Source organism: Bombina bombina, chromosome 3, assembly GCF_027579735.1.
Source record: "Bombina bombina isolate aBomBom1 chromosome 3, aBomBom1.pri, whole genome shotgun sequence".
NCBI classification, from domain to species: domain Eukaryota; kingdom Metazoa; phylum Chordata; class Amphibia; order Anura; family Bombinatoridae; genus Bombina; species Bombina bombina.
Window position 1 is genome coordinate 1,036,222,663 of NC_069501.1, and position 11,453 is coordinate 1,036,234,115.

Genomic DNA, 11,453 nt, shown 5'->3' on the forward strand with positions numbered 1-11,453 from the left:
GACCCACTTAATTTTCTTTTATAGTCCTATACTAGTGAGTGTTTCTAGAATTTGTTGAAAAACAAGACCCAAAAATGGGTGTTTTAAATACATACAATTTTTTTTTTTGTATCGTGTCAATATGTGAGGGTTTAGGTTAGTGGAACTCAAATGCAGGAATAGATACACCAAAAACAAAAATCAATTAAAGGGCTCTAATAACACAAGAGAAACTGAAGATCAGTCCAGCAACTAGGTACCAACGGGTCAAGCAGGAGCAAAATCCAAGAACAGGCTAAAGGTCAGGTACCATGAGATTACTCCAGCAACTAGGTACCAAGGGGTAAAGCTGGAATAAAGTCTAGCAGATACAGGTGTTGAGGCTGTTATTGGATACCAGATAGGTGCAGCTGGTACAGCAGGGATCAGGTAAGCTGTCATTGGTACAGCAAGTACAGGAAACTCAGCAGAAACTGCAAACCCAGCAAGTACAGTTGGTGAGACTGGCATACAACAACAGTTAAGTGCAGCTGGTACATAAGGATTCAGGTAAACTGCCACTGGTACATCAAGTATAGGAAACTCATCAGGCACAAGAAACCCAGCAGGTACTGTTGGTGTTTTGGCAGGGGATACCAGGTAAGTGCAACTGGTACAGTAAGATTCAGGTAAGTTGCTACTGGTAAAGAAAATACACAAGGCTAAGAAGGCACAGGAAACCCAGCAAGTTATCTTGGTGCTGATGACAAGTGATACCAGGTAAGTGCCGCTGGTACAGAAGGATTCAAGTTAGCTGGCACAGTAAATAAAGTAAGTGCAAGGTTGTTTCAACACAGGGAGAGCTGAAGCAGAAAAGGACAAGGTACTCAGTTCAATAATTCAGCCCAGAGTGAGGGGCTGAATGGATTTATATAGCAACTCCCACACCTGTGGCCAATTAGGTGAGAGTTCCTAAAATTAGGCATGGTCCCTTTAAATTAGCACAGCGTGTGGCCATGCATGCTTAAGCAAAGCAGCAGCCACTGCAGAAGATAGGCTTTGATCTTCCACATGGAGGAATGCTGAAGCATAAGCCCATCACTGGAACGCTGTCAGGTAAGTACCTGACACACTATTAGAAAAATCATTGTATTACTTTAAAATACATAAATAATATCCGCATGTTTGAGTAGACTGTTTAAAGATGGTGTAGTGGAATATTTGGGGACAGCTGTATTTCTTTCATGTAATTAGCAAGAGTCCATGAGCTAGTGACGTATGGGATATACATTCCTACCAGGAGGGGCAAAGTTTCCCAAACCTTTAAATGCCTACAAATACACCCCTCACCACACCCACAATTCAGTTTTACAAACTTTGCCTCTCATGGAGGTGGTGAAGTAAGTTTGTGCTAGATTCTATGTTGATATGCGCTTCGCAGCAGGCTGGAGCCTGTTTTTCCTCTCAGAGTGCTGTGAATGTCAGAGGGATGTGAAGAGAGTATTGCCTATTTGAATTCAATGATCTCCTTCTACGGGATCTATTTCATAGGTTCTCTGTTATCGGTCGTAGAGATTCATCTCTTACCTCCCTTTTCAGATCGACGATATACTCTTATATACCATTACCTCTACTGATTCTCGTTTCAGTACTGGTTTGGCTATCTACTATATGTAGATGAGTGTCTTGGGGTAAGTAAGTCTTATTTTATTATGACACTCTAAGCTATGGTTGGGCACTTTATATGTAAAGTTCTAAATATATGTGTTTAAACTTATATTTGCCATGATTCAGGATAATCAGTATTCCTTCATTCAGACTGTCAGTTTCATTATTTGGGATAATGCATATGAATAAATAATTTTTTCTTACCTTAAAAATTTTCAATTGACTTTTTTCCCTGCGGGCTGTTAGGCTCTCGGGGGCAGAAAATGCTTCAATTTATTGCGTCATTTTTGGCGCGAACTTTTTTTGGCGCAAAATTTTCTCATTTCCGGCGCCGTAGTTGTCGCCGGAAGTTTGTTCATTGTTACGTCATTTTTTGATGCATGTGTGTTCAGACGTTTTTTTTGCGCCAAAAAATGTGGGCGTCGTTTTCGGCATCAGAGGATGTGGCGTCATACTTGGCGCCAAAAAATATGGGTGTTGTACTTGGCGCCAATAATGTGGGCATCATACTTGGCGCCAAAAATGTGGGCGTCATACTTGTTCCACTTTTTCTCACATTATTTAAGTCTCACTTTTTTGTTGCTTCTGGTTGCTAGAGGCTTGTTTGTTTTGCATTTTTTCCCATTCCTGAAACTGTCATTTAAGGAATTTGATAATTTTGCTTTATATGTCGTTTTTTCTATTACATATTGCAAGATTTTCCATACACTGTTCCTGGTTCAAAACATGCTGAGGGATTCCTGTTGACTGAGAAGTCCTACCAAAGCTAAGTTCATTTATTTTAAATGTTATGAATGTTTATCTTTAGCTATGGTTTGTAATAAGTTTTCATGATAGACTTTTACATGCAGAATCCATTAGTATTTATGCTTTATATATTGCTATTCTTTTTACATCTTATGTACAAGATATACTTAGAAATTTATAAGAATTTTTTTCTGATTCTATTTTAAAGGCTTTGTCTGACATCCCGCCTTCTAATACATTTTTTGGTCTTTTTCAAACTTCTTTTTTAGTTGATGAAGTTTCAAATGACCAACAACATAATGAATTATCCTTCTCTGATTCAGAATTTATTCTTCATCAGATATTGACATTAGCAAATCTACTTTTTTATTTTTAATAAAGTACATACGTTCTTTGTTCAAAAGGTGTTGATTATTTTGGATATTGAAGTAACTAGTTCTTTTGATTTTAAAGACTAGCTAACGTTTAAATTCTGCTTATTTATCTTCTGTGATTTCTTCAGAAGTTTTTTTTTCCAGTTCCTGATACTAGGGAATGGAATAGGCAGTTAGTTTTCAGTTTTGAGGAAAGATTCCCCAAGTTAATGGGGCTATCTCTACTTCTGCTAAATATACTATTATTCTTTTAGCAAATAGTATTTATTTTTTTCCTTCAGATGGTCGTATCTTATTTAAGGAAAATTGTTTTCTGGTACTTTTCTTAGACCTGTAATTTATTTGGCTGATGTTGCAATTGCTTCATCTTTCTGGTTGGATACTTTAAGATCAAGTATCGGATTATGATTTGTTTAGCATTGTTAAAAGGACAAAATCTACTACTCATTTGAAGTTCAGACTAAGTGCTATTGCATTGTCTTGTTTTCTTGCATTTGTTGATTGTGCAAGTTCAGTGTGTTGACTGGTCCTTTAACTTAATTAACATGCTAATAATTTCATTTGTGTTGTCAATATTTTCGCAAATGAGGTTTAATCTATGTCTTTAGCTATTTTAGCTAGACTAACTTTGTGATTTCAATCTTGAAATGCTAATTTGATTTCTAAAATCCATATTTCTTTTTTTCCAAGATAATCAATTATTTGGTTCATAATTGGATTCAATTCTTTAACTGTTACTATGGGCTTCAAGATTGAGTTCTAAGACTAAAACTTTAAGCTTATATTAGTTTTCTGTTCTTACTAAGGAATGGAGTCCTGAATTCTTCCCCAAGTAACATGTTTATAATTGGAAGTTTTTTTCTTCATTCAATTAAGCCTTTTAAAAGTCAGCTCCCCAAATTTGCATGTAGGTGCGGTTCTTTTTCCAGCTTGGCTGGTAAGGTAAGGGGCAGGTTAAGACTTTTTTGAAATTTGTTTGGTTCTATTCAGTCCAAACTTCTTAGACTTTGGGTACAGAATAGGATTCAGAGTAAAACCATCTGTAAGAAGTCTTTTTTCTCTATCGTATTCCAGGTATTTCAGTAAGACTAACACTTTCCTGAAGTGTGTTTCAGACCTATATGTTTTGGGTACTGGTGAAGCGCGGCTGGTCAACCGTTGGGGCTCAGGCGCTGCTCAGACCTGGAGTCTTCTGGGGTATTTATTCCAGTTTCATTTCCAGGAACTGGGTTTTGGGGTTTTATTCAAGACTATTCATTGTTCCAAAGATAGAAAATCTTTTTGAATTGTCATATAAATGTACCATCTTTTAGAATGGTGTTTATATGGTCTTGTCTGCCTTTTTTGGTCAGTGATGGCATTTTTTGTTTACATTAGATACAATAGATGCATATCTTCATTTTCTGAGATTCTCTTTTTTGACAAGCATTACCAATTTGTTGCTTTTCCTTCTGGTCTAGCAACAGCTCTAAGAATCTTTTCAAGGTTCTCAGTATTCCTTATTTGGACGGTATTGTGGTACTGGCTCAGTCTTTTCATTCTGTGGAATCTCATACGATTCACTTTGTTGTTTCTTCAAGACATGGTTAGAGGATCTTTTTATCAAAGGCTCCTTGATTCCTCACACATGTGTCACCTCTTTTAGGTTTCCAGATAAATTGTGTCAATGTTTTTGTCTCTGAACAGACAAGTGACAAGTTTATTGGGTTCCGTTTGTCGGAACTTTCAGTCTCTATTATTTCCTTCAAGTTGCTATATATGCATGGAAGTTTTAGGTTTCATGGCTGCAGCATTGGATTTGATTCCCTTTGCTCATTTAGGAAACCTTTCCAGTTTCTTATGCTGAATAATGGTGCAGGGATTCTAGGATATCACTTTTTACATCTTTGAATCCTAATGTTTAAATATCTTTGATTCGGTGGTTAAGATCACCATCATTTAGTTCTACAGGTCTCTTCGGTTCTTTCAACCTGGACCAGGATCTCTACAGATGCGAGTCTTTTAGGTTGGGAGGCTGTCTGAAGATCTCTGTCAGCACAAGGGGTTTGGAAATCTCAGGAGGCGAGATTACCATTTTATATTTTTGGAACTCCGTGCATTCAGAGTTCTTCAGTTTGGTTTCTTTTTGAAGAAGAGACGTTTATTGTTTTTTCAGACAGACAATGTCACAACTGTGGCGTATGTCAATCATCAGGGTGGGACTATCAGTTCTTAGGCTGTGACAGAAGTATCTCGGATATTTGCTTGGGCTAAATTCAGCTCCTATCTAATTTCTGTCGTCTTTTTTCCAGGTATAGACAATTGGGAAGCGGATTATCTCTGTTAATCAAGCTTTACATCCGGGAGCATGGTCCCTTTACCCAGATATGTTTTTCAATTTTTCAGATGTGAGGGCTTCCAGAAATAGATCTGTTGGCATCTCATCTTAACAAGGAACTTCCCAGGGGCCTATTCAGGTCAGGGGATCCTCAGGCGGAAGTAGTGTATGCATTGACACTTCCTTGGAATTTTTAATCTGCCTATATTTTTTCATCTCTGGTTCTTCTTTTAAGAGTGATTTTCAAAATCATCAGAGAGCAATCTTTGGTGTGGCTGGTGGCTCTAGCATGGCCACACAGGTTTTGGTATATTGTTCTTGTTCGGATGTTCAGTTGCCAATCTTGGTTACTTCCATTAAGGCCAGACCTTATATCTTATCATTCGTTTTTTTCATCAGGAATTCAAATTATTAATTTGATGGTATGAAAATTTATCGCTTAGTACTTAGTCATAAAAGTTTCTCTGACTCAGTAATTAATACTATGTTGCAGGCTCGTAAATCTGTGTCTAGTAGGATTTATTATCGAGTTTGGAAGATTTACATCTCATGATGCTCTTCTTATGAATTCTCTTGGCATTCTTTTAGAATTCCTAGGATTTTTTTAGTTTCTTTATAAGGTTTTTTTGTCTGCAAGTTCCTTGAAAGGACAAATATCTGCTTTTCCTGTGCTGTTTCACAGTAAGAATTGCTAAATATTTCTGATATTCATTGTTTTGTTCAGGCTTTGGTTCGTATCAAGCCTGTCATTAAGCCAATTTCTTGATTTTTCATCAGGATAAGGTGGTTTTTGCTGTCCTCATTTAAATTTTCTCCTAAAGTTGTGAATTATAACAACATTAGTGGAGGATTTATTGTCTTTTCATTGTGTCCTAATCCTAAGAATTCTTTGGTAAGATTCTTACATTCTTTGGATGTGTTAAGAGTTTTGAAATATTATGTTGAAGCTATTCAGATTTCAGACAGACTTCTAGTCTATTTGTTATCTTTTTTGGTTTTAGGAAAGGTCAGAAGGCTTCTGCCATTTCTTGGCATCTTGGTTAAAGCTTTTGATGCATCATGCTTATTGGAGTCGGGTTAATCCCCGCCTCAGAGGATTACGGCTCATTCTACTAGGTCAGTTTCTACTTCCTGGGCTTTTAAGAATGAAGCTTCTGTTGATCAGATTTGCAAAGCAACGACTTGGTCTTCTTTGCATACTTTTTACTAAATTCTACCATTTTGATGTTTTCTCTTCTTTAGAAGCAGTTTTTGGTAGAATAGTACTTCAGGCAGCTGTTTCAGTGTGATTCTTCTGCTTATAATTTCAGTTTTTTTCATTATAAAAATTGAAACCTTTGATTTGGGTTGTGGATTAATTTTTCAGCGGAATTGGCTGTCTTTATTTTATCCCTCCCTCTCTAGTGACTCTTGCGTGGAAGTTCCACATCTTGGGTATCTGCTATCCCATACGTCACTAGCTCATGGACTCTTGCTAATTACATGAAAGAAAACATAATTTATGTAAGAACTTACCTGATAAATCCATTTCTTTCATATTAGCAAGAGTCCATGAGGCCCACCCTTTTTGTGGTGGTTATGATTTTTTTGTATAAAGCACAATTATTCCAATTCCTTATTTTTGATGCTTTCGCTCCTTCTTATCACCCCACTTCTTGGCTATTCGTTAAACTGAATTGTGGGTGTGGTGAGGGGTGTATTTATAGGCATTTAAAGGTTTGGGAAACTTTGCCCCTCCTGGTAGGAATGTATATCCCATACGTCACTAGCTCATGGACTCTTGCTAATATGAAAGAAATGAATTTATCAGGTAAGTTCTTACATAAATTATGTTTTTTTTTAATTCCATTATATATATAGATTATATATTGACTGCCTTGGATTACGTGCATCTGTACATTGTGGTTTTCAAAAGAACTGCAACAAAATGGAAGTTAATGGGACTGAACCTTCAAGTAAAACTTTTACTTACAGTGACTTGGAAGCTTCACGGATTACGACCCTGGTGCAGGGTTCAAGAACATTTCTACAAACCCCACCAGTTGAAAACTCCTCAAAGGAATATGAGAGAATATCCAAAAAGAATCTAGCTTATGACCTACATGCCACTACTTTGGCAGAATACTACCGAGTCCGGCGTATTCCAAGAGGTCTGCGCATGAACGTTAGACCCACTCTTATGCGTGAGAATAAAGAGTATTGCGAGAAATTTACCCATGTACTTAACAAGTGCTCCTTTGACTTACTGGTTCTCACAGTCGAGTATCTACAGCGGGAGCTGGACACACAGAAGGAGGAATTGACACGATTGGAGTGTATGCTGAAAGCCTCATTGTCGTCCGAGGATCTGGATAAACTTCTGGCATCTGTTAAAACAACGATTACAGAATTAAAATCATCCATAGAGAGTCTTTAGTGACAAAAATTCCACAGAGACGAAGAAGACTACCGCAACGACAATGTCTATCGTTGGATGAAGGATACCTACGATGATAGGAGGAGACCTGGCACACCCCATTGGCATAGACAACGCCGCATGCGTGATAACAACACAAGCCAATCGTCATCAACCAATAATTCCTCGGAGGACTCAGACGGAAGCGGAAGCGAGGCGGCCGTAAACATCGCCGCAGACAAGAAGAGCTCCGCTTCAAAAGATCTGAAAACCCAGAGGATGACTCGAAGCAAGTATCCCCAGAGCAACCGAAACTAATGGTAAATATTTAATTGCATACTCTTACTGATATTGAAAGAGAGGTGTTACAGAAGGGACTTTCTTTTTGTCTTGTGGCAAAATGTGACTTTTTTGAGCTACAACGAGATCTACATGCGTTTTTTAGGAACATAAAGCTAAAGGCACATTTTTCTGCTATAGAGACTAGAACGGACAGTTCGTTGAGAGTCAATGTGGTACCATCTGAATATGACCCTTTATCACTGAGTGTTTTGGATTTGAGGAATAAAAGTTCCTTTACGCCTAATACCCACAGTAACAGTATTGAAACATTTATCCAGTTAGTGCTAAAGGATATTAATACATTGAAAGAGAAAAATCGTATATCTTTGTTGTCTAATACCCAGAGTAATTTTACTAAGGCTGAGAGGCTAGCTTTGTCTAATTTGAAGATGAATAAAGATATTATTTGCAAACCGTCCGACAAGGGCGGTGCCACTGTTATCCTTAATAAAGCATACTATATACAAGAAATCAATATGCAGCTAAAAGACCAGAATGTATATAAATCTTTAGATACCGATCCATCTTTTGGGATTAAAAAATGTCTGGTTAACTGTGTAGATAGGGCAGTGTGTAATGGACTGATTACTTTAAAAGAACAAAAATTTCTAATACCAGAAACATTCTCTATACCAGTCCTTTACACACTGCCCAAAATACATAAAGACAGATGTACACCCCCAGGGCGCCCCATAGTGGCCAGCACAGATTCTATTTTATCTAATGTGTCTAAATATTTAGATAAAGTGTTAAGACCTTTTGCCACTCAATCTATGTCTTATATTAAGGACACTGGAGATTTTATAACAAAGCTAGATTCTCTAGAACTACCAAGTGATAAATTTATTCTATTTTCCTTAGATGTAACATCGCTATACACATCAATAACACACAAAAGTGGCATGGGTGCGATGAGACAAACCATTACCACTAGTGGTAAATTCTCTAATTTTCAATGTGAATTTATTCTTGAGCTGTTACAGTTGGTCCTTTACTGTAATTACTTCCTTTTCCAGGACACTTTCTATATACAATGTCAGGGTACTGTAATGGGATCTAATGTCGCCCCCACATATGCCAATGTCTTTATGAATATTTACAAAGAGAGGTTTGTATACACCCAGAGAGCATTCCAGGAATATGGATTATGCTGGTTTAGATATATAGACAACATTTTTGGCATATGGGGGGGGGGGCGACATTGACTCATTGCAGGCCTTTGTAGCAGATCTGAATATCTCTACTAGATACATCAAACTTAAATTGGTATGTAGTGAGGATTCTATTAACTTTTTGGATACCACAATTCAGAAGAGAGGTAGGGAATTGAAAGTTGATCTGTACAGAAAGGATAGTGACAGAAATAGTTTATTGAAGTATGAAAGTGCCCACTATCCACCTCTGATTAATAGTCTCCCCAAGAGTCAATTACTACGGGTGAAAAAATTTTTATCCGATGATCAGCTAGCTCACACTAGGTTAAAAGAAATGGGCAACTTATTTATACAGAGGGGTTATCCAGAGCTATTGATTGAGAGTTACATAAAGGAGATTGACAGTATACCTAGACAGACTATTCTTAAGGGGGAAGATAATAAAAACAAGAGACATGAAAAAACTAAGAATAAGCGCATGATTTTTGTATTCAGATTTAATCCCTTAAATAGTAGGATAAATAAGATCATTAAAAAGCATTGGTCTATCATTAAAGATTTGAATCTTAATATTATGAACTTCCAAGAGGTACCCATGCCTGCATACAGGCGGGGTAAGAACATCAGAGATACACTGATCAAAGCAGATGTAGGTTCAAATAAAAGACTAATTCAATCAGTTTTGTCTACCCCTAGATTAGGTTGTTTCCCTTGTTTAAGTTGTTGCAATTGCAATAACATCATAAAAGGGGATACCTTTGTCCATCCATTAAATGGAAGGAAATACAAAATACCAGGCTTCTTTACTTGTAATTCTGACTATATTATTTATCTGATTAAATGTCCTTGCTCCAAAATTTACATTGGAGAGTCTACTAGGAGAGTAAGGGATAGAATGAATGAACACAAATCAAATATACGTTGTGGCAACAAAGAAGCGCCTGTTTCCAACCATTTTCTAATTGCAGGTCACAGTATTTTTCAGTTGAGATTTCAAATTATTGAACAGGTAAAGAGACCTAGAAGAGGGGGTGATAGACAAAAATTGTTAAAATGTAGAGAGACTTTTTGGATCTATACTCTGCAATCACTTATACCCTTTGGAATGAATAAGGAGATAGATTGGAATATTACATTATAATTTAATATCGTAAAGTATCTATCTCATTTCTCTTATGGGCCATTCTTTAAATAACATGAGATTAAACAGTAGATGTATATATCTATGCAGGTGCATTTATTCATATATAACTCTTTTATGTACAGATAATTTTGCTAAGATGTATAAATTCTTTGTTGTTTCTGTGAAATTCCAAGCTATTTGTAATATTGGTAATGACCTTCTATAGCCACTAGATGGAGCTGAATATATTTACTTTATAATGAAATGGTTAAAATACACCTGAAAAGGTAACAATCACCTCCCCCTAGGTGGGGTATAAAAGGAGTGGCTTAAGGTCTTGTTTTTATATCACATGATTAAGGTCATCTGACCGAAACGTCGTGTTGCTGTGTTTTTTGGTTATGTCCCAATAAAGAAGAATTTTACTATACCTATTGGATGGTGCTGTTCCTTTTGTGATTTTGACGTTATCTTGAGGTCAATGGCAGGACCTTGGTACATGCACCTCTATACAGACTGATGCTGTGTTCATTTTTTTGTATATCTATTTATTACTGTGGTTCCCACTAGTTTGATTATCCCCAAAAATAACATTCTTAGCCTCAGCACCAAAGTATTTACTATCCTATCTATCAATTAGATTCATGCAGTTAAAATATTTAACTCTGCTCCTTAGTCAGGTGCATCTGTCTAGCGGCTATACTCTGATAATACATATTTCACATACTTTTGGGTGATTCATGAGTCGCCTCACATATTGTTTGAAGGATATGTGATTTCATGGGCAAACTCCTACATAGCTCAAGCACACATCAGCTATGCTAAATATATTCATATTATATATCAGGCGAAATCTTACCATGTAGACATTTAGATCATTAAGTTAAAGAATCCTGCCTTTTTACTATCTATTTTGGAAAACTGTAAGATTTATCACCCTTATAATACCCTTTCAATAAAAGAGTAGGGAAAATGTATCACCAATCACCCTTGTCCACTGTCCCAACCACTCATAGCCTCATACTTACTAAACTTGCTCATAGGGAACTATATTACTATAGCAGGCCATTATGATGAATCCACTGCTGCAATTTGCTCACAATTTTTTTTTTTAAGGTAGCTCTTATTGTTTTTGTCTATCGACGTTGTCATCTTTATTTATACAGCTTATGAAGATGTTCCAGTAGTTTAGATTACTCCTTCACATAGCCCCAGATGTCTCAGAACCACATACGTTGTCATCCTACTCTGACATTTTATTTACACTCAGCTTACAGTTCTTATTTTCTTTAAAATCTGAGCTCAATACTGGCCCCCTATTCAACTTTTTCATCAACTAGAATACCCCCCCGTCCCCCTTTCTCCCCCAACTTAA